The sequence below is a fragment of the Mesoplodon bidens genome, assembly GCF_964165515.1.
Source record: "Mesoplodon bidens genome assembly, contig: HAP1_SCAFFOLD_126, whole genome shotgun sequence".
Taxonomy (NCBI): Eukaryota; Metazoa; Chordata; class Mammalia; order Artiodactyla; family Ziphiidae; genus Mesoplodon; species Mesoplodon bidens.
The window spans coordinates 764,519-788,039 of record NW_027671928.1 but is presented as its reverse complement, the minus strand read 5'-3'; the positions used below and the strand labels follow the sequence as shown (position 1 = coordinate 788,039).

Genomic DNA, 23,521 nt, shown 5'->3' with positions numbered 1-23,521 from the left:
TTTTTGGAAGCCCCAAAGTCTCCACACCTCCAACGTTTCGCGCTGCCTTAGTCTCAGAGCTCAAGCCCCTACTCTTCAGGCCGCGTCACCATGGGAGACAGGGCTGCATGCGGACGCGACGCACGGCGAGCGTGCTGACGTCCTCGAGCCCCGCCCCCACGGTCCCGCCCGCTGACTTAAACGGCAGCCCTGCGGCGTGGAGGGCGTAGGTGCGTGCGCCAACACCAGGCCGTGCGGGGTCTCCGGAGCGCGGCATGGGGGGGTTGGCGTAGCTGGGGCCCGTGGCCCTATGTCTTCTGGCTGCGACGCCGGTCCTGCGCACGCTGCGGGGCCGCAGCCGCCGGGCGGTGGGCGCCCGAGGGGCCGGGAGGCGAGCCGGGGCCCCCAGGCGGGTGTGGGCATCATGTCCGCAGCCAGCGTCCCCGAGGCCGCGCTCGGGCCATGATCCCTTGGTGAAGCTGCGCCGGGACGGCGTGGCCGATATCTTTCCGCGCTCTGAGGACCTGTGCGCGCTGCAGGACTCAGTGCCTCTGCCCTCCGTGCGCGCTTCCCTACAGGAGGGCCTGCTGGACTTAAGGCCGACCGCCTCCGCGGGGTGCACTGGGCGCCGCTCCTGAGCACCCGCTGCCCCTGATCTGTATCCAGAGCTTCTTCCAGCCACGGCGTGTCGAGACAGGTTTGTACTTCCCGCTTCCAGGGCCCCTCGTGTGGGCACTGAGAAGCAGGGTTTTAAATGGTGCAAGGTGGAGGGTGGGCACTAGAACCAGTGCCCAGTGACCGGGTGTGCGTGCACTAGACAGGGCGTGTGGCCTAGGACTCCTGCCGGCTCGGTGACCCCGGCCGAGTGCCTTAAGGCTTCAAGGTCTCAGTGTTCTCATCTGTAGCGTGGGCTTAACAGGACCCAGTCTCTCTGGCGGTTACAAGGATGCACTGTGTTAATGCTTCTAGACTCTACAAAGTAGAACACTTAGCACAGTTTGGAGCATCGTTAATTGTTGCACAGATGTTACCTGGTCTGTTGAATGACTTTGCCTGGTACACACCAAAGCGATTAGGAAATGGATATATCCCAGCTTCATTTCCTTTCCATTAAAACAGGGCTCAGGAAAGAAAAAATCTGTTTTTCAGTAGTCGTATCATATAGTGGAAAGAGCACTGGTGTGAAGGCAGCCTAGGGTTTGAATTCCAGGGCTTATGCTGTCTGTGGCCTGGGCAGGTTTCTTTTGCACTACAATCCCCACACTTGTAAAATGACATTAATAACCACTCTTTCTGTGGGTTCTTAGAATGAATTAAGCAGGTTATGTGTGTAAAGTAGCCTGGCACTTAAATGAGTTGTCAGAACCAAGGGCTGCTGGAGAGGATGCTTCTGCCCTAGGTAATCTTCCCTTCTACTGGGCAGCAAGTAAACACAAGCACAGTAGTCAGTGCTCTGGAAGAAGTGAGTTCTGGTGCTATAGAGCACAGAATCTCTTTTTTCTTTAATTTAATTTTTATTTTATATTGGAGGATAGTTGATGTACAATATTGTGTTAGTTTCAGGTGTACAGTAAAGTGATTCCGTTATACATGTATCCATTCCTTTTCAGATTCTTTTCCCATACAGTTTGTTCCAGGCTATGGAGTAGAGTTCCCTGTGCTGTGCAGTAGGTCCTTGTTGATGATCTATTTGATATAGAGTCGTGTGTCTATGTTAATGCCAAAGTCCTAATGTATCCCCCCCCACCTTTCCCCTTTGCAGAGCACAGAATCTTGGAAGGGAAAGTTCAGGGTAGGCTTCTTGGAGGAGGTGCCATCCTTTCTAAGGATATGTAGAAGCTACTGGGGTGGCAGGAGGGAGCAGTGTGTGTCAAAGTTTGAGAAATATAAGAAAATATGGCAAAACTAAGGTATAGGACTGGAACTCAGGGTTTGGGAAAGAAATGAGAGTTGATATTGGAAACCTAGTGGGGCCCAACAGAACGGGGCCTTGTTTGTCCTGTCAGAAGTTTAGATGTTTATCCTGAAGGCTGTGGGAAACCCTAAAGAACAGTGAGATGGACTTCTGGTTTAGAGACTTACCCGGACCTCCATGTGCAAGGCACTTGATTGGGTGCAGGGTGAATTGTAATCTAAGGTTCCCACTTAAGTTATAAAAGGTTGGACTGGATTTTGCAGATCTGAGAGAGAATGGGTGGGGCCTGGTGACCAGTTAGAAAAGGGAGGGCAGCAAGCGTGGGTGACAGTTTACAGCTGCATCTTTTTGAGAGATACAGAGCACCGTAGGAAGGTATTGGGGGTGGGGAGAGGATTTTAGTTCATCTTCAGTGCTTTAGAGGGGCCTGGTAGACAGGTCTGGGCCCAAGGTTCAGATCTGGGCTTTTGGGGAGGAGAGGTGTTTGAAGGCATGGTAGAGACTTAGGTTATCCACAAGAAGATCCAAAGAATCATAGGTCTGAGAGATTTTTAAGTGGGTATATTTGAGGATGTTTATAAGCTGTGAGAAAGTAGCCAGCAGAGGAAGGGTGTAAAGATCTAGGACAGGAAATGATTGTTCATTTGATTTTGAAAAGCTGAATACTTATCGTGTGCCTGGCCCTTTTCTAGGATCTGGGGTTCACACCATCTGTTATCTCTTCTGCAAGGATAGTTCAACTCCTCCCCTGGTGAAGAGAAGTCAGATTATTCTTTGCGTCCCATTCAGGTATAAGAACTGTTCTGTACCTCTGAAGGGACTTTACTTAACCAGAGTAATAAGTTAGAAATCAAAAGAAATTAGAGCTGGAAGGGACCTTAAAGGCCACTGTACTTAATTTTGCCTGATATTTGACATTGAATGTAAGAAAAATTTATTGTAGAGCCCATTCTCTTCAGAGTTCCTTCACTGAACTTTCTTTATGTCTTGCATCCAGTGGGTCTATCTTGTAAATTTTGGCCTCCTCCTAAATTTTCTTCTTCATCCATATTACATTTTGCCCAGGCTATGGCAGAAACTCCTGGGTGGTTTCACGGCCCCTGGTCTCAGTTCCTCTAAGTTCATCTGCCTACTCGGGTTGAGTGATCTTCTAACATGACAAGATATGCCTAAAATAATGCTGCTAATGGCTTGCCCACACAGAGTTAGTGCATACTAGCCGCCCAGCGTGTGCTCTGCACAGAGGCCTGTAGTCTGAACTGTGCTTTGCCAAGCCTCCTGGGGCTCTTTGGCCTTGAGGAAGGGGAGCTTTTTGTGATCACTCCCTTTATCTAATTGGTCCTTCAGCAGCGGGGCGCCTTTTTCTAATCAGCGGAGGCACCCTTACTCAGCCAGTGGTAGCCCCAGGCCTCATCACCTGTGGGATACAAGCCATGCTCTCTCCCAGGCTTGCTTGGGCCAACATCTCTATTTTTATTTCTGTCTCTTCTCACACTTGGACCCCTGGTCTTTAGTCATCCCCACCTGCAGTATTTACAGTGCCCAGCAGGTGTCAGGCTTGAGTGTCTTTGCACAGGTGCTCCCTGTGCAGTTAATGCACCTCCTACTCCAACTCTGCATAGCCTCATCTTTCTAGACTGTACTTCAGGGTTATCATGAAGCCGTCACTTAGATATAACTTTTGGCCTCCATAGGCACTTCTGTGCTTAAAGGTTATAGTTCTTTATCTCATGTGATTGAAATTTTGAGTTTATAGATCTTCCTCCTTAATGAGGCTTTAAGGACAGGAGTCATTTCTAATCCTTAGCACAGAGCAGATGCTTTTTAAAGGTGATAAAATGTATGGTTTAAATGACTCATTTTACAATAATTTTGCTGTAGCTTCCGATAGAAATAAAGTTTCCAGATGTTGTGTTCCTGCAATAAGAAATAAAGATGTGACCTTCCAGCTGTGTAAAGCCCATCAACGCTGTGTAAGTGCATCGGATGCGCTAAGGAACGTGGAGTCAAGTGGGCTAGTTGTGAGAGAGAGAGACTTAACTATGTTAACAAAGGTAAGCCTTCATTGTGTCCTGCCAACATTTGATAGTTACTTTTGGGCCAACTAAAGCAATAAAATTTTAAACTGTTCCTCCCCATTAAAGGGATTGACTATTTGGCCACTTTGGTGCACCTGTGTCTTGTGAATTGTCCAATTGGAGATGGAGGTTTAGAAAGTGAGTTTCAGTCTTGTTTCAGTCTCTTCCCATCAGACTGGTCTCGTGATTTCCTACACACCATGTTACTTCCTGTCTACCTTTCCTTGGTGTTGTTCATGCCTGGATTGTCTCCTGTACCTGCTCAAACCTTGGTCCATTCTCATTTGTACCATGGAAGTTTGTCATGCCGGATACTGTCAGAACTCATTTTACTTAAGTTTGTGTTAAGGTGCAAAGCACACGTTTTGTATATTATCTGTTTTTTGTGTTTGTTTATATTTTTATGGTTTCTCTTCAAGAAATATTATGAGTAGGGAAATAACAAGATGTAAAGAGCAAAAAAGTCATCATTCTCTTTTAAGTTGTTAGAACATCTACCCGCAATCATACTGCACTGTGGTATGTGTTAAAATAGGAAATTTATGTCATGTCCCGTAGGAGCAGGAAAGTCAGTGGTGTTAGTGAGGGTGTGTCATGGAAGTAATCACTAAGCAGGTGACTGCTGGTTGGGGTCCTGAAACATTAGTGTGTGTTCCCTGTGTCCAGTAGTGGTCTGGAGAGGTCAGGAAGCGTGCCTTTCAATTTGAGGGAACAGAGGGTTTGAGGTCCTCTCTGTTCTATTGCTCTAGTACACTGCATAGCAGCTCATAAAATACTGTGTTTATAGTTGATATTTAAATCGCTGATTGATCATCAAGATTGGGATGTATCATTGGAAATGAAAATAGGAAGAGTCTTATGCTTTTTAGGTTTTTCCTTTTTTCCCGATGTCTCAGAAGGCTCTTTGACGGGGGACATTTTATTCTCCCATACAATTCCATGAATACTTATACCCTGGCACTTATTTTAATGTCATTTTCAATTTATAAATGTCTCTGAAACACATACTGTAAACTATTTGAGGGTAATGACCATGGCCATCGATGACACATCTTAAATGTGCATCGTGTTAATGTTTGAGTGTCAGGTGGTCTACCATCAGTGCTTCCTTCTTTCACCCAGTTTTCTTCCTCATTTCCTTCTCCAAATTTGTCTCATTTTTCTACTCTCCCTTTTGCTTCTCTATTCTTGCTTTCTCTTTCCCATTGCATGTGTCATTCTTCTTTTTCTTCTTCTTCTTCTCCTTCTGACTTCATTATTATGGCCAACCAAAACCTTTTCCAGGATTGTCTCTATCTTCCTTTCCTCTTCATTGCTATCCACAAACTCTTAGAGAATATTCTTGCTTGACTCCCTTACTTCCTAGCATACCCATGTACTTCCTGATCACTTTAGAACATTGAAAAGGGTTGGAATTTTTAAAAATAGGTAATTATAATCAGTCTTCTTTCACCTCTGGCATAAGACTCTTCTTCCTCAATCTGACCATTCTTAAATCTAGAAGTACTCCAGCTCATTGGTCTCCCTTACCCCCATGTTTAGGCCAAAGAACTTGTGAAACCTTAGCCCTGTTTAATACTTGAATTTATCAAAACATAAGAGGGCTAATTCTGCCTAAGGGCACCAAAGAAGAATAAAGATGCCACAAATAAATGTTTAGTCCAGATTTATAATGGACTCTTAAGTGCCTAGTTGAGTGCTAACCGTTAACTCACTTGAACACCAGGGAGGTCATGACACAAACTAACATGTTAATTGTAAAGACACTTCACTTCACCATTCCTCAATGTAGCTGATAAACTGCATCCAGTTAGCTTAAATAACATGAATGATGAATTTCCCTGTGTATATAAATTGGGAGTTTCTAAAGTTTTCTTTTTCCCTTTGTACAACTACTGACTGCCACCTCGCTTGGTCAGTGCAATAGGAAATGATGACTAAGAAACACATTGTCTCAATATCAGTGGACATAATGTCCTAGTAGTCTATAAAAATCTCAAAATTCTTAATCTAAAAGGTAGGTCTGCCAATCTTATATCCTTTTCCTTTGTTAATATAAGTATCCAATCTATGAAGGTCTCAGTTTCCTTACTTAGAATATGAGGTGGATAGATTTGCTAATATCTAGGGACCTTTCCAATTTTAATATTCCCTAGTTATAAGGGCTGAGCCAAATACAATGGCTCCCTTAATCATTAACCTCGCTCATGATGAAAGTTATCAGCAAGTTCTACTTGTAAGAGATCAAACATTCATATCCATGTATATTGTAGCACATTGACTTTTACAGAACTCCAAGTAACACAACATAGTTACATTCATAGACTTAAGGTCACCGTGGTATACTTTACAATTTTTCTTTTCCCTAGGAAGGAAATGTAGATCCCTAGGAAGGGATTTCTTTCTCTGCCTTTCAGTAATGTAAGCCTTTTATTATCTCTTGGATCCTAAAAATGGGTAGGGTTTTGGCAGGTGGAGCTTAGGACAGACATTCCAGGTGACAGGGACAACAGGAGAAAGGGCAGAAGGAAGAATGGATTTTCAGAAAGACTTGATATCTTACATGATGAGAGCAGCGTTTCACAATCTCTGTCCTGCAGAACACTGGTTTTAGATGATGTTAATGTAGTTACAGGACAGAAGCATTTGGGAAGAACTGTACTCTACATCCCGACATGAAATTCAAGTTTCACTTTGTTTCATTACATACTCTGAAAAGTTTTGGAGGAAGGAATTGATTTATTTTTGTTTAATTCAGTCTTACTCACAGTTACTTGACAAACCTATATTCAGCTGATGGGACTGTATTTTGTGAAAGGCCAATCGGAGAAATGGTGAGATGGAGCTTAGGCTATTTCTCTGTTGGGACAGGCATGTGATTATTTTTCTTATAATTCTTTACTGTTTGTCCTAACAACTGTTACTTTGCAGGCGTCAGTGTTTTTTTTGTTTTTTTTTTACATCTTTATTGGAGTATAATTGCTTTACAGTGTTGTGTTAGTTTCTGCTGTGTAACAAAGTGAATCAGCTATATGCATACATATATCCCCAGGATTCAGTTTTAAGCCCTCTGTTTTTATCTGAGTTATTGGGACTCTTAGAAAGCTCAACAATCCTGGAGTCTTCATCTGTGATGTAGTTTCCAGAAGCTCCTGGCACTTACCACTATTTCCTCTTGATTCTTTTCCTCCGACTTCAGACTTCTTACAATTATGAGCTGATGGTTTTCTCAGCCTCTAGTGTCAAAACCAGCTACCTCACTCATCTTCATTGTCTCAGTTACAAGGTGCAATATTTCCCATGTTTATATGCGTCAAAATAGAAGTCAGGGATTGATACATAGTATATGCGTAATAAAAATTGTATTTCTTTTTTTTCTTTGTTCAAAGGTATCCAAACACTGGCCAAGTTCTTAAATTGAAAGTAGAGTGATCTAACTTATTCAGCTCATCCAACCATCAAAGTTGAATATTTGTCTTTTTTCTTACACATATTTCTTGTATTCCAATTGTGACATTCTAGAGCACAGTGAGTACATTTATAACTTATTACTGCATTACTACCTTGGCTATTCCTTGATCAAAATTTACTTCATACAACTGACAGCCTAATTAACCTACTAGAGTCTTTTTTTTAATGTACGCATATATTAAAAAAACTCTAGTAGGTTAACTGCATTGCTAATAACTGAATTTTTACACCTCTATGCACCCATGTATCCAACACCAGATCAAGATATTATAAAATATTTCTAACACCCTACACGGTTCTCTGTTACTTCTTTCTGTTCCATACTCTCCCAGGGCAACACCTAAGCTGACCTCTATCACCATATATGACATACGTGGAAACACACAGTGTGTATTCTTTGGTATCTGGCCTCTGGTTACATATCATTATATCCGTAGTTTATTCTTTTATTGTGTTTTCCTGATTTTTTTAAACCTAGACATTCATACAGTGTCAAAGTACCACTGAGTTCTTCATATTATTATGCTGACCTCCATCTTCAGGGGCTTTCTACAGTCTTCCATGTGTCTTTGCACCTACTTTCTCTTCCGTCTAATTATGTTTCATTTAACCAACCTCAGCCAACCTTCCCCCATATTCCCCAACACGTAGCACTCCTGTGTTCAGCTTTTTTTTTTTTTTTTGTCCCCTATTCCATAAGCCCTTTGTGCCATTCCTGACACTGTGCCTGTTCCCCTTCCGGAAGGCCTGTTCCCTACCCTCTATATACTTGTTCAAGACTCAGTTTAAATGCTACCTGTTCTGAGAAGTCTTCTCAGAAGAAGCCAGTACTTTTTGGAATCCTTCTTTAATGAAATCCCATAGCAAGTGTAATCTGTCCTCCCTGATCTGGTAATTAATTATCCATTGTTCCTATCATATAGTGTTTGTTTTCCTTGTGTGCTGTTATTCTTTATTGAAGCAGATTACAGTGACTTGAACCAGGAACTGGGTCATTTTCCTCTTCATTTTAGTGCAAGTTTCTGTGATAAACTCTTTTTCCCTCACTTCCCATTCACCCTCAGCAGTTGTTAAACATGAAGTACAAGTGAAACTTATTGGTTAACAGGTTTTTGTGGTCCTTGGTTCTGGTCCCTAGGTCTAAGCTGCACTTCTGTAGTGCTAATTTGACTGATTTCTTATTGTCACATAACTCAGGCATTAACTAAATCCTTACAAATTTAGCTACATATAAGATAGTATTAAAAAAACCCAGTGGATATCAAAAGTTTTGGCCTGGAGGAGAGTGTTGTATGAGTCCTAGTTTGGTGGGGCTCACACTTAATGATCGAGCCTTCCAATATTCCACTGTAAGTAAGAAAGAGGTATGCAAATATATGGTTAATATTTAGCAGTGTTGATAAAAAGAAGAGAGAAAGGGACGACAGATACTTTGAGGGCCTTTTGGAATTCATGAACAATTATGATTGGATGAGGAAAAAGAAGAACCGAGGGCTAACCTCCCACAAGTGAAGTCAGGAAAGAGAGAAGGGCTCATCTGGTATGCAGGTAGAGAGGTTTGACCTACAGAATCTTAGAAAACCTCAACAATCTGAGCAGCGTTTGCAAGAGGCAAACTAAAGGGCTAACAAAAGTCTGCAAAAGTCTCACACAAAGAACTCTGGCATGGTGTTCATCATCTAGCTAATCCTAACATGCAGACATTTATGAGAGTAAAGTCAGGTCTTTACCAGAGTGGGTTTCTTATTTGGGCAACTGGGTCAAATGAAGAAAGGCAGGTGTAGGCTGCCAGAGTAATAAATAAGGAGAGGAAAAACAAAAAGAATGAGACATATGATTCATCAGTGATTTCCCCCCAGTATTCTTAGCCTCCAGCTTATCTCCATCTTACTGCTAACACAGGAACTAGACCGAACAGTGAGGTAAAAGGTCTCTACAGAAACTGAGGTAATATAGAAAATAAAAAAATAAAACATAAAATTGTCAATTTTCTTCCTAGGGGTAATTGAGATGGTAGTTCAATAATAACATAAGGTCAGGTGAAGTCTAAAGAAATTTTAGAAAAGCTGGATAAAGTAAGAAAACATCTGTTCGCTGCCATCTGAATGTTAGAGAGACACCAAGACGTGGGCCAAGTTGTGGAGAGAAGGGAAACACATACACAAACTTGACATTTGGTGCAGCTTTTCTCCTTTGGGCATTTGCTGATTCAAATCTTACAGCCTACGAACTGAAAAGCCAAGGAGTTCAAAAGACTCTAACCACAGAAGCCAATGGGCAACAGCTCAAGCTAAAGGCAACAACTAATGGAATGACAAGCTAAGTGTATCTTTAGTCTCACAGGGCTGCGGGAACCATTACATTTAAAGCCTAACAAATACAAGGGTAGTTGGGAATAGGGAGAATCCAAACTTTCACATGGTAATCCCAAAGGGCAACACCCGTAGAGGAAGGACAAGACAGGAATAGACCAACCTTCACACAGACTGAAAAACGGCTTTGAATGAGCTCAAACGGAGAATGGACTAAGGTTACCAGTCCCTATAGTAACTGTCTGCCATGGGCCAAAGTAAATCTTTTCAAGAGAAAGATAACAACATCCAGAATGTGGAGGTATCTTTATAGTTTCCTAAAATAAGTTAAGCCCAATTTTAGTATAAAAAATAATTGGACATAACCAGGAAAAAGACTAAATGATCAAAAGTTCAAAAAAAGAAAGAAAGAAAAAAGACAACAGAAATAGACATAGGAGGACAAGAGTTAGCAGGCCTTGGTTAAAAAAAAAACAACAAAACTACTATGGTTAAACAAAGAAAATAGACACATGGCAAATAAGCATATGAAAAGATGCTACACATTCCATGTCATCAGTGAATTTTGAATTAGAACGATAATGAGATACCACTACACACCTATTTAAATGGCTAAAATCCCCAAACTGAAATACCGAAGTTGGTGATGATGCAGAACAATTGGAATTCTCATTTGTGGCTAGCGGGATACTTGGCAGTTTCTGACAAAATAAACGTACTTTTACCATACAGTGATCTAGTAATCCTGCTCTTTGGCATTTACCCATAGGAACTGAAAAGTTATGAAAGTAAGAGCCTTTACAGTGAGAAAATTCTATGATTCTATGGTTTTTCAACTCATTAATTTGTGTAGTTCATCCATTTTACTCATTGTATACACTTAAGTATATTGTTCCTTGAAATGGCCATTCAAAGTTGTTTCCTGTGCCACACACTATGAATGTTAGGGTTGGTCCTGTGTAAATCTTACCCCCATTGATTTAGTATTATCCCTAAACAAGCAACTTTCTTCCATAAGGAAACAAAAAAGAGGTTTAGAAATGTCCAAACTAAGTTTTTATAAAACTGTGTTATCAAATCTTATTTATCAAAAAACTTCAAACATAGCAGTATGAGTTCCCATATACCCTTTACTCAGCTTCCCCAAATGTTAACATTTTCTATTACTAGAGTATAATTATTGAAAGCAGAAAGTTTACATTGTCACAATGCTACTAATGATTTATAGACTCGTATTCAAATATTGCCTATTGTCTTGCGGTCCAGATTCAAATCTAGGATCCCTTATTGCATTTGCTTGTCATATCTCCCCATTCTTCTCTAATCTAGGATAGTTCCTCAGTCTTTTTTTGTCTGTTATGACCTTGAACTAATGGAAAATCTTAGCCAGTCATTTTGTAGAATTTTTCTCAAATAGGGTTTGTTTGATATTTTCTCATGGTTAGACTGAGGATACGTATTTCTTGACAAGAACACTTCAGGAGAGATATTATGCCATTTTCAGTACATATTAGAGGTACAAACAAATCTGTATGTCTCACTACTGGGGATGCTAACTTTGATGACTTAGTTATAATGATAGCTGCAAAATCACTATTTTTCCCTTTGTAATTATTTGAGATTGTTCAAATATTCTGCTGCTTGTTTAATTTTCCCATACTAATTTTAGCATCCATCAATAATTTTTGACTCCACCCATTACTGTGGTGTTTGATGATTGTTCATTTTCTATCCCCATCATTCCCTCTACATTTATTAACTATAATTTGAGTATAAGAAAGAGCTGTTCTTCTCCTTCATTTATGTATTTATCTGGTTATTTGTTCATATATATACATACATCAGTGTGAACTTGTGGATAATTATTTTATTCTACGGGTTAAAATTTATTACTATCATTAATTGTTTTGTTTCTCAAAGTGTTCCATATTTGGTCACTGGTACTCCTTCCAGCTGTCTCCTATATTTTTCCTACATGGCCATACAATTGTTGGAGTAATATCTTACTTTCTGACACCACAAAGTGCTCCAGACCCATCTTTTACTTTCCTCTGTCTCAGCCTTGAATCAGTCATTTCTCCATGGAGTTCTTGTTCCTTGCATTAATAATGGTATTCAGAAACCAGAATCTTAGTATGAGGTGGATTTATCACTATCCAAGCTACCTCATTGTGTTTTCAGCAGAGAGAGCTAAAAATATATATACGAATACATAAAAATATACAAGTATCTCTATTTTCATATTATCTATCTGGGTGTGTGTGTATATACACACACGTGTGCATGCACACACATTATCATCTGTCTATCTACATATATATATAACTTCAAATTGATATATGAATTCAAATTGATACCTTGATTCCAATCCAACAGCACAGGGTTTATTCTAGCCTCCCTTACCCTTTCCTTATTTGTCACTCTTTAACAATTAGAAACCTGATTCTCATTATTTGCAGTCTATTCATTTGCTCAATTCTGGAATACACATAAAATATTTAAAAATCATTAACCTGTACACGTGTGAAAAATAAATTTACTAACAAGTTCAATATTTGTGTACATTTCTTTTTGTCTTTAGCTTTTCAGTATATATTGTGCATGGTTAATCACAGTATATTAAAATACTGTTTTCCAAAGTTACTTAGGTTAGCTCTTTCCCACCTCCTTCAGTGTGTTTTTTTTTTCTTCTGCAGTGTGAGAAAATCTAGTACTTTGTGTTCAACTCAGACTACCAAACCAGAAGTTCTAGCAGAAAAGGTGATAATCCATATGTGCAATAAGATCCCCAGGTGATTCTTTTCATTGGAGAAATATGAGGAACACTGCTTGACGTCTCTACAACTAAGATGTCTAAAATGAAACTTCAATGATTCCTTCTTCCAAACTTTTCCATCCTGCAAATCTTTTCTTCCTCAGTGAATGGTGCCATGATTCACACAAAAAGTAACTCCATGCAAAAACCTGGGAATTTCCTTTTGTTCACTTTCTGCATAGACTGCATCATTAGGTCCTCTGGAATCTCATCTCTCTCTCTCTCATCACATATATAATGTTTCTCTTCATCTTCATTGCCACCGTCTTAGCCACTACCATTTCTCCTTTGCTCTACTTGAACAGCCTAGTATCTACACAACTATCTTTTCATTTAATTGCTTTCTCTTGCATCTAAGATAAAGTCAAAATCCTTAGCCTTATAGATTCTGGTCTTGCCTTTTCTTGTAAGTTGTATTTTCATACTTATAAGTACAGGCACACTCTCACACACACACACACGTATAGTTGGTATTGTTAGTTTCGGTTTTGTTTGCCCTCCCATCCTAGCATGAGAAAATTAAGAAACAAAGTCAAACCAAAAAAAAACACTTTAAAAATAAATTTGAATAATATCCTTTCCCTCCAGAACATTTCTCTAAAGCAGTATTATCATTAATGGCAGTACAGACCAGAATTTTTTCCCTTAGACATAAAGGCATGGTGAAGAAGTCTCATTAAAAACTGGAATCTAAGCTTTCAATGTCAAATTCTGTCTCTAATCTTCTGCAGTAAGCCCTAATGATTAAAGTATAGGAATCTGAATCAGAGGTCTGGTTTAGTATAATCTTTTTTGTAATAAGCTTTGTACCTTAGACAAGTCATTTATCTCTCCATTCCTTAATTTCTTCATTTATAAACGGAGATGTTAAGAGTATTGATATTCAAGGCTAATGAAAAAAGAATGCATCTAAGTACTGTATCAAACACTTTAAAAAGTAACCAGTTCAGGTTCTCTGCCCATTTTTAAATCGGAATATCTGGGTTTTTTTGATATTAAATTGTATGATTTCTTTAGATAATTTGGATATTAACTCCTTATCAGATATATCATTTGAAAAAATCTTTCATTCAGTAAGTTACCTTTTCATTTTGTGATGGTTTTCTCCTCTCTGCAAAAGCTTTTCAGTTTGATATAATGACACTTGTTTAATTTTACTTCTGTTGGCCATGCCTGAGGAGATAGACCCCCCAAAAATATTGCTAAGATCGATGTCAATGTATTTTTCCTAGGGGTTTTATGGTTTCAGGTCTTAAATGTGAGTCTTTAATCCATTTTAAATTTATTTTTATATATGGTATAAGGAAATAATTCAGTTTCACTCTTTTGCAGGTAGTTGTCCAATTTTCTTAACACCATTTATTGTCTTTATTTCATTGTATGTTCTTGCCTCCTTTGTTGTAGATTAATTGATCACATAACTGTGGGTTCATTTCTGGGCTCTCTATTCCACTGAACTATGTGTCTGTTGTTATGCTAATACCATACTGTTTTGATTACTATAGCTTTGTAGTATAGTCTGAGATCAGTGCATGTCATACCACCAGGTTTGTTTTTCTTTCTCAATATAGCTTTGGTTATTGGAGGTTTTTTGTTTGTTTGGATGATTCTATACAAATTTTAGGATTATTTGTTCTAATTCTGTGAAAAATACCATTGGTATTTTGATAGGGGTTACATTGCTTTGGGAATACATACAAATGACCAAAAGACACATGAAAAGATGCTCAATATCACTAATCATCTGGGAAATGCAAATCAAAACCACAGTGAGATATCACCTTACACCTGTCAGAATGGCCATCATCCAAAAGGGAACCCTTGTGCACTGTTAGTGGGAATGTAAATTGGTGCAGCCACTATGGAAAACAGTACAGAGGTTCCCCTAAATGTTAAAAATAGAATTACCATATGATCCAACAATTCAACTTCTGAGTATCTATCCAAAGAAAACAAAGACACTAATAAGAAAGGATGTATGCACCCCTCTGTTCATTGGAGCATTACTTATACTAGCCAAGATATGGAAGAAACTAGTGTCCATAAATAGATGAATGGATAAAGAAGATGTGGTGTATATATACACACATATATAATGAAATATTACTTAGTCCTAAAAAAGAATGAAATATCTTCACTTGCAACAACATGGATTGACCTAGAGTACTAGGTGTGCTAAGTGAAATAAGTCAGACAGAGAAGAACAAATACTGTATGATTTCACTTATATGTGAAATCTAAAAAAGAAAACAAAGAAAACAAAAGAGAAACAAACTTGTAGATACAGAGAACAAACTGGTGATTACTAGAGGGGAAGGGGGATGGGGACTGAGAGAAATAGGTGAAGGGGATTAAGTGGTACAAATTTCCAGTTATAAAATAAATGTCTTGGGGATGCAATCTACTGCATAAGGAATATAGTCAATAATCCTGTAATAATTTTGTATGGTGATATATGGTTACTAGACTTATCATGGTGACCAATTCAAATGTATCTAGATGTTGGATCACTATGTTGAACACTTGAAACTAACATAATATTGTATGTCAACTCTACTTCAATAAAAAAGTGACCAGTTAACATTAATTGGTATTATAATTACATTTTCTCTTCATAAAGGCACATTTTATTGATTTTTTCATTATAAAGTATAAAAGTACCTTTTACTTTCAAGATGAGTTCTAAGATTACTTGTTAATGTTAATATGGTAATTTAAAATACGTCTAGATATAATTTAATTTTAATTGCCTAACACAAATATGTCTGATATTCACCATTATGAGTTCAAACCTTTTAGTAAAGATGTCAAATGAGTCACCAAAACATTTTTGTTTATTGCCTCTCATTGAACCCTAAATGCTAACAAGACTTTTTGTTGGAATGAGGGATCAAAGTTTTATACTCTTTAAGAACTAATGCCATAGCTGTTTTATTTTTATAAATAAAGCTCTTTCTGTTTACTTTGTAGTGTACAATTTTTGACTGGCCTGGAAAGAGAAAAATTATTCTTTGGGCTGACAAAAATGATAAAGAGGCTCATTGCTGATGAAGGGAAGAAGACAAAGAAGAATAGAGAAAGAAGGATTAGTTCCTCTTTCAAAAGGGGGTAAGATACTAGAGCTTTCTGCAGGGAAACTGAAGCACACCTTTCTTTCTGAGATTTGAAAGGAAGAGATGCCCTACATTTAAATATCTAGAGTATATCTTCCATTTAAAAATGAACCTAGGGCTTCCCTGGTGGCGCAGTGGTTGAGAGTCCGCCTGCTGGTGCAGGGGACACGGGTTTGTGCCCCGGTCTGGGAAGATCCCACATGCCGCAGAGCGGCTAGGCCCATGAGCCATGGCTGCTGAGCCTGCGCGTCCGGAGCCTGTGCTCCGCAAGGGGAGAGGCCACAACAGTGAGAGGCCCGTCTACCGCAAAAAAAAAAAAAAAAAAAAAAAATGAACCTAGCTATCTTTCTGTTTTTGTGCCAGTACCATACTGTCTTGATTACTGTAGCTTTGTGGTATAGTCTGAAGTCGGGGAGCCTGATTGCTCCAGCTCCGTTTTTCGTTCTCAAGATTGCTTTGGCTATTCGGGGTCTTTTGTGTTTCCATACAAATTGTGAAATTTTTTGTTCTAGTTCTGTGAAAAATGCCAGTGGTAGTTTGATAGGGATTGCATTGAATCTGTAGATTGCTTTGGGTAGTAGAGTCATTTTCACAATGTTGATTCTTCCAATCCAAGAACATGGTACATCTCTCCATCTATTTGTATCATCTTTAATTTCTTTCATCAGTGTCTTATAATTTTCTGCATACAGGTCTTTTGTCTCCTTAGGTAGGTTTATTCCTAGATATTTTATTCTTTTTGTTGCAATGGTAAATGGGAGTGTTTCCTTGATTTCACTTTCAGATTTTTCATCATTAGTATATAGGAATGCCAGAGATTTCTGTGCATTAATTTTGTATCCTGCAACTTTACCAAATTCATTGATTAACTCTAGTAGTTTTCTGGTAGCATCTTTAGGATTCTCTATGCATAGTATCATGTCATCTGCAAACAGTGACAGCTTTACTTCTTCTTTTCCAATTTGGATTCCTTTTATTTCCTTTTCTTCTCTGATTGCTGTGGCTATAACTTCCAAAACTATGTTGAATAAGAGTGGTGAGAGTGGGCAACCTTGTCTTGTTCCTGATCTTAGTGGAAATGGTTTCAGTTTTACACCATTGAGGACGATGCTGGCTGTGGGTTTGTCATATATGGCCTTTATTATGTTGAGGAAAGTTCCCTCTATGCCTACTTTCTGCAGGGTTTTTATCATAAATGGGTGTTGAATTTTGTCGAAAGCTTTCTCTGCATCTATTGAGATGATCATATGGTTTTTCTCCTTCAATTTGTTAATATGGTGTATCACGTTGATTGATTTGCGTATATTGAAGAATCCTTGCATTCCTGGAATAAACCCCACTTGATCATGGTGTATGATCCTTTTAATGTGCTGTTGGATTCTGTTTGCTAGTATTTTGTTGAGGATTTTTGCATCTATGTTCATCAGTGATATTGGCCTGTAGTTTTCTTTCTTTGTGACATCCTTGTCTGGTTTTGGTATCAAGGTGATGGTGGCCTCGTAGAATGAGTTTGGGAGTGTTCCTCCCTCTGCTATATTTTGGAAGAGTTTGAGAAGGATAGGTGTTAGCTCTTCTCTAAATGCTTGATAGAATTCGCCTGTGAAGCCATCTGGTCCTGGGCTTTTGTTTGTTGGAAGATTTTTTATCACAGTTTCAATTTCAGTGCTTGTGATTGGTCTGTTCATATTTTCTATTTCTTCCTGATTCAGTCTTGGCAGGTTGTGCATTTCTAAGAATTTGTCCATTTCTTCCAGGTTGTCCATTTTATTGGCATAGAGTTGCTTGTAGTAATCTCTCATGATCTTTTGTATTTCTGCAGTGTCAGTTGTTACTTCTCCTTTTTCATTTCTAATTCTATTGATTTGAGTCTTCTCCCTTTTTTTCTTGATGAGTCTGGCTAATGGTTTATCAATTTTGTTTATCTTCTCAAAGAACCAGCTTTTAGTTTTATTGATCTTTGCTATCGTTTCCTTCATTTCTTTTTCATTTATTTCTGATCTGATTTTTATGATTTCTTTCCTTCTGCTAACTTTGGGATGTTTTTGTTCTTCTTTCTGTAATTGCTTTAGGTGCAAGGTTAGGTTGTTTATTCGAGATGTTTCCTGTTTCTTAAGGTAGGATTGTATTGCTATAAACTTCCCTCTTAGAACTGCTTTTGCTGCATCCCATAGGTTTTGGGTCGTCGTGTCTCCATTGTCATTTGTTTCTAGGTATTTTTTAATTTCCTCTTTGATTTCTTCAGTGATCACTTCGTTATTGAGTAGTGTATTCTTTAGCCTCCATGTGTTTGTATTTTTTTACAGCTCTTTTCCTGTAATTGATGTCTAGTCTCATAGCATTGTGGTCGGAAAAGATACTTGATACAATTTCAATTCAAACAAAATTTTTTTTTAGCTAAGTAGTATTCCATTGTATATATATATATCACATCTTCCTTACCCATTCATCTCTTAATAAACACTTAGCTTGCTTCCATATGTTGTCAATTGTAAATAATGCTGCCATGAACATTAGGGTGCATATATCTTTTCAAATTAATGTTTTTTGGTTTTATTTTTTTCGATATATATCCAGGAATGAAAATGCTGTGTCATATGGTAGTTCTAATTTTTTTTATGAGTTTATTGGAGTACAGTTGATTCACAATGGCGTATTAGTTTCTGCTTTATAACAAAGCGAATCAGTTATACATATACACCTGTTCCCATATCCCCTCCCTCTTGTGTCTCCCTCCCTCCCACCTTGGACCCCTCTTTACTGCTTCCCAGCAGGTGCACTGTCCTCTCCCTGCTGGACTCTCCCTCTCCCTCCCATTCCTCTTCCACGGCCTGGTGGGAGAGTGGGGAGAGGGACAAGGAAACTTAGGGGAAGCAGCAACATTTCAGCCTTATAAGAGTGAGATAATGGCTTCCGTGGTGGTGCAGTGGTTGAGAGTCCACCTGCCGATGCAGGGGACACGGGTTGGTACCCCGGTTCGGGAAGATCCCACATGCCGCGGAGTGGCTGGGCCCATGAGCCATGGCCGCTGAGCCTGCGCGTCCGGAGCCTGTGCTCCGCAACAGGAGAGGCCACAACCATGAGAGGCCCGCGTACCCCCCCCAAAAAAATAAATAAAGAGTGAGATAAGTATGTAAAAAAAGATCCCAGGTACATCGACTCAGTGGATTAAAAAGTTACGTTAAAACACGCAATTTGGCAAAGCTCTTTGGCTGAATGTTTACTGACACTGCGTTCAGAATTCTGTACTGGGGGAGTACACGTCCGCTCCCCTCAGGCACCTTTGAGTCCAAGAGCCATTTGGAGAAGCTAAAATCATAGAAAACTACAGGTGCTCACGCACCCTTCAAAGGGTGTCTACAAACACACACACACACACACACACACAAAGGGCACCTTTGGATGTCACAAAGTCCATGGATTATCCAAAGCCTGCCCCTTGATTCCAGTTAAGAAGTTCTAGTCTACTTATCAAAATCTTGAGAATGTGGTATCACTGTTGACCCAGAGATTTCACTACCTGAATAAAAATGTCACATGTACAAAATACTAAATGGAAAAAACTCCAGTTCAACACAGATTATTTTTCTGAATAAAAATGTCACATGCACAAAAAGACTAAATGGAAAAATTTCCAATTCCAGACAGGTTATTTTTCTATGAGGGTAGGAAGTATATGGTAGCCGAGATGCAGAGAAGAAAATAGCCAACTCAGGGTCGTGCAGTGTCACTGGAAGCTTCTTCTGAACCTCCCAACTCGTACTTCCACTCCTCCCCTTGGGGTCTGAGTCTTGCTTTTTTTCTTGGGTTTCCCTGGTGGCACAGTGGTCAAGAATCCGCCTGCCGATGCAGGGGACACAGGTTCGAGCCCTGGTCCGGGAAGATCCCACATACCACGGAGCACCTAACGCCTGTGCACCACAACTACTGAGCCTGCAAGCCATAACTCCTCAGCCCATGAGCCACAACTACTGAGCCCACGCGCCTAGGGCCCATGCTCTGCCGCAAAGAGAAGCCACCTCAATGAGAAGCCTGCACACTGCACCGAAGAGTAGCCCCCGCTCGCCGCGACTAGAGAAAGCCTGCGCCCAGCAACGAAGACCCAACGCAGCCGAAAATAAGTAAAACAAAAATCTTAAGGAAGGAAAACAAGAATTCTCGTTGTGCAACCATCCCGACCATCCATCTCCAGAATGTTTTCATCCTGTCCAGGTGAAACTCTGTCCCCATTAAACACTGACTCCCCACCCCCCTCCCAGCCCCTGACACCCACCACTCCACTTTCTGTCTCTATGAATTTGACCCATCTGGGGACCTCACAGAAGTGGAATCATGTAACATTTGTCCATTTGTATCTGACTTATCCACTTAGCTTAATGTCTTCGCGTGTCATCTGTGTGGTAGCCTGTGTCAAAATTTCCTTCCTAGACCCCAAAGCCAGTGTGGACAGTACACAGTGAGTGAGAAGGAAATAAAACCGTGGGTCTGAAGAAGTTCAGAAGTTTGCCAAGTGCAGTGGGAAAGCAGTGAATGAGAGGTGTCCTGATCCAGTTTGCACTGAAAGAGGAACAATTGATTTTGGCTGCTGCATAAATGGATGGGGTGGGGATTCAGTAAGAGTGGAAGTCGGGAGACCCAGATAAGGTTAGGAATTTGGCGTGGTAGTCCAGGAAGACGATGTCTGTGAAGATGGAGAGAAGTAAACAGGTTCTCTATATTTGGAGGGAGAATCAGCAGGGCTCATCGGGGGATCAGATTGCGGGGAGGTAGCGGGGCGCTATTCTGTTTACTCTGTGTGCACGTGTGTGCTTATGCCTCTACTGCTGAGACTTAATTGTTTCTACAAAGAAACTCTAACCTTTCCTCTTAAAAGTGGAATTGTTAAATTTTCACTGTTCATACAAAGAAATGTCAATCTTTGAAAAATACATAAATGGTCTTTGTATCAATTAGAAGCTTTCCTTCCTGTTTGTGGGTGAATAATATCTGTTGTGTGAATATACACACTACATTTTCTTGATCCATTCATCTGTCAGTGAACACTTGGTTTGTTTCCACAGTTTGGCTCTGAATCTTGCTTTTGAATTATTGTTTGGACTTTGATGAGAAGTATCTCTGTTGTTCAGGATGTGCCCAGAGGTTTATTCTGTCTTCTGATCACTTCCATATTTCTAATTAGCCCAAGCAATGCATACGTAGAGTCAAATCAGTTCATCCAAGGTGCAGGGACTGAGTGTCTCTTTGGTTTGCACTCGTGGACTTTCTGAGATGTTCTAGGTCTCAGAGGCCGTGCAAAGAGTGTCTGAGGTCCTCCAGAGCTGCCACAGCCTGGCTCTCCTCAGGGTCTGCACTGCTGGGAAAAGCACTGCTGCCTGAGGACCTGTGTCCCTCTGCTGTAGACGTTGCATTGTTAGGAGGCAAATGAATTCAGATTTGCGTTCATCATGCTTTCAACCATCACAGCTGATTGGGTCCTTGTATAACAAAACAGAAGTTCACTCTCCCTCTTGGCTAACAGGCTTTCAAATATTAGAAGGTTGGTATTCTGTCCCCATGAAAATTTCTCTTGTATACTGTGAAATACCCTGATTGCTTTATCTAGTCTTCAGATCTGGATTTGCATAATCCCACCCCACCGCACCTTGTCCAAATGTGCAACAGTCGGGTGGGACCCATCTTAAGATGTGTTGGTATGTTGTCCAAAAATGGCGTAAGCAGCCCAGATTGAATGTGATGTTGTAAGTGAGCAGGACCTTGTGGGGCCTTCCTGGGATGGATTCTCCCCATGTCTTCTGCCTGCTTCTTGTCTTTAGAAAATTTTAGCCTCCTAACCTTCCGTGAGTTGGAAACAAACAATTTAATCAGAGAAGGGAGAAAGTGCCAAAAGAAAGGACAAGAGTCCCCAAAGACCAAATAATACTAGTGTAGCCATTAAACAAAGTCAAGGACCTTTAGTTCCTCCTCAAGGGCTGTAGATACTGTTCTGAGCCACGTCCTTGGAGCTGTTTTGCAGAGACTGAAGCCCCCAGCAGGGGGGAGGAAGGTAACTGCATGCTGCCCACAAGCACGTAGACCCCAGACCAGCTGGAACCAGCCGGTTGATGATGTTGACCTCAGATTACCTCATCACCAACCAATCGGAAGAATGTCCACAAGCTGACCACACACCCCTCAACCTCCTCTCCCTCACCCCACTCGTTTGTAATTCACTTTAAACATTTTTTAAATTTTATATTGGGAGTATAGTTGATTTACAGTGTTGTGTTAGTTTCCGGTGTACAGCAAAGTGATTCAGTTATATGGACACAGATATCTATTCTTTTTCAGATTGTTTTCCCATTTAGGTTATTACCGAATTTTGCTTTTTTTTCGTGGTGCTGTGTGGCTTGTAGGATCTCAGTTCCCTGACTAGGGATTGAACCCGGGCCACGGCCGTGAAAGACCAGAATCCTAACCTCTGGGCCACCAGGGAACTCCCTAGGTTACTACAGAATATTGAGTAGAGATCCCTGTGCTCTACAGGAGGTCCTTGTTGATTTCCTGTTTTATATATAGTTGTGTGCATATGTTAGCCCCAACCTCCTGATCTATCCCTCTCCCCCACCTTTTCCCTTTGGTAAACATCAGTATTTTTTCTATGTCTGTGAGTCTGTTTCCGTTCTGTTCAGAAGTTCATTCGTATCACTGTTTCAGATTCCACACAGGAGTGGTAGCATATGGTATTTGTCTTTGTCTGACGTCCTTCACTTAGTCTGATAATCTCTAGGTCCATCCATGTTGCTGCACATGGCATAATCTCATTCTTTTTTATGGCTGAGTAGTATTCCATCACACATATGTACCACATCTTCCCTATCCATTCCTCTGTCGATGGACATTTAAGTTGCTTCCATGTCTTGGCTATTGTAAATCGTACTGCTATACATATTGGGGTGCGTGTGTCTTCTTGAATTATGGTTTTCTCTGGGTATATGCCCAGGAGTGGGATTGCTGGGTCCTACGGTAGCTCTAGCTTTAGTGTTTTGAGGAGCCTCCACACTGTTCTGCATAGCGGCAGCACCAGTGTACATTCCCACCAACAGCCTCACCCCATCTGTCAACACCTTTCCCTGAAAGCCACGGGGGAGTGGGGGCCTTTTGAGCCCTAGATACCTGGACCCCTTGCTTGTTGCCCTGCCATAAACGCGGCACTTTCCTTCACCGTGACCCGTGTCCGTCGATGGGCTTTAGTGCGTGCGGGCGAGTGGACCCAAGTGTGGTTCCGTAACAGCGTGTTTGGAGATCAGCAGAACTGTCACCTCTCCTCCTCTCTCTTCCTCCTGCGGATGCAGTTTAATATAACAACGGCTGTAGCTCTAGTGCAGAAATATCAGTGGGGTGAAGCAGAAGGGCTTTGTCAATACAGTCCTTTGGGCATGAGAGTCCCGTGGAGAAAATATTCCAACACAGATGCCTGGACCCAGCCTCACAGATTCTAATTCCACAGCACTGAGCCAGGGCCTAATTTTAACCTTCTCAATGGACATGCTTCTGATGTGGAAATGACTGGGTGGGATGTGCCACCCAGGCTGGTGCAGTAGGGGGTCTTCAAGGCATCGTTGAATGCAATAAGCAGGAGGGAGGTGAACCGTGACCTGGATTTCAACCAGGCAGCCTCTGGCAGGGCTGTGGCCGGGCCATGGGTCCACAGCTGAGCAGACGTCTGTGTCAGCCTGCAGTCCTCCTGCCAACGGGTCCGTGACAAGCCCTCCAGCGGCCTGGTGCTGCTGCGGATGAGCAGCCCTGGGATCGGAGTTCAGCCCAGGCACCTACCTGCTACATACATAGTGCATGTGCTTGTG

General features: G+C 40.8%; 1 pseudogene across 1 annotated transcript in view; it reads left to right on the top strand.

The window, feature by feature from the left end:
- Positions 1 to 272: 272 nt before the first annotated feature.
- Positions 273 to 23,521, top strand: part of LOC308610804 (centrosomal protein of 78 kDa-like) — a 573,086-nt pseudogene continuing 549,837 nt past the window's right edge. Inside the window, exons 1-2 of the transcript in view lie at positions 273 to 676; positions 3,776 to 3,948. The product of the transcript in view is annotated as a centrosomal protein of 78 kDa-like (transcript). The remainder of the gene's footprint in view (positions 677 to 3,775; positions 3,949 to 23,521) is intronic.